Raw genomic sequence first — 1,053 nt, forward strand, 5'->3', positions numbered from 1 at the left:
CTTTTGATTATTTGATGATGCATGGAGGGGATTGTAATCATTACAATGAAACAAAATATGAAAAAACAAAACAAAAAAAAAAAAAAAAAAAAAAAAAAATCCTTGACAACTTCCAAAAAAAGAGAAAAAGATATAAGCTCTGAAACCCTGTGCAGGAGTCACTATGAGTCAGAACTGACTCCATGGTACTGAACAACAACATCTAATCCATTCACAAATTCCTCCTGTTTATAACTTGCTGCCTCAAATTCTTTAGTGAACTTCTTCCCACCTGCTTTATCTTTTAAGCATTTAAGGGTTTCTGTGCTGCACATATCCACCTTCATATCTGACAATTGTTTTTACTTCAATTCTCCCTGGTCTTCTGAGTGCATATAGAGCAACAGTTCTTCAATGAGGGCCTGAGATCAGAATTCAGCAAGTATTTTAGACTTGAGAGCTGGCTTTTTGTTTTGTGGGTGTTTGTGATTTCTTCCACTGCTTATTCAATTGTTTGTTCAGATTTTCTTTCAGCTGGTTCTGAAATTTGAAAGTGGTAATCAAAGCTTCTTTTAATGTCATAATAATTTCTTCTGGGTATACATTTCTGTCGTCCCAGATTTTAAAGATTCCTTCTACATATTTAGAGATAGATGGATCCTTCACTAGAGCAGCTGATTCAGGAAGTACGTCAGCAAACAAACAAACAAACAAAAAATGATTACATTTTTCCTTTTACAGTTCTGTATGACATCGTTGGCAAGATAAAAGAGATTCAAACAGTGGGGATAGGCAGATCTACGGAGCCACTTCAACCCATGATGGACGATAGTACTGTGGTGGTTCTTGCTGTCTATACACTAGGATGACAAGTCTTGAGTAGATTCCATGGTGTTGGTTACCGACTGAACTTTTCGATGCAACCAGGACTCCAGAGCCTGTGCCTATGAGGCAGAGGAGGAGGTTTTACTGTCACCTCCACAGCTTCCAGCCACCATCTTCCCCTCTATTATCTTTTAACTCCATTTTTCAATGAAATTTTTGAAGCTACCTTGTATGTATGTGCACTGCGGC

At 37.7% G+C, this 1,053-nt stretch overlaps 1 pseudogene; it reads right to left on the minus strand.

Annotated features, from left to right (window-relative positions):
• Positions 1-426: 426 nt before the first annotated feature.
• Positions 427-1,053, minus strand: part of LOC102824633 — a 121,399-nt pseudogene continuing 120,772 nt past the window's right edge.

The sequence above is a fragment of the Chrysochloris asiatica genome, unplaced genomic scaffold (assembly GCF_000296735.1).
Source record: "Chrysochloris asiatica unplaced genomic scaffold, ChrAsi1.0 scaffold00143, whole genome shotgun sequence".
Classification (NCBI taxonomy): Eukaryota; Metazoa; Chordata; class Mammalia; order Afrosoricida; family Chrysochloridae; genus Chrysochloris; species Chrysochloris asiatica.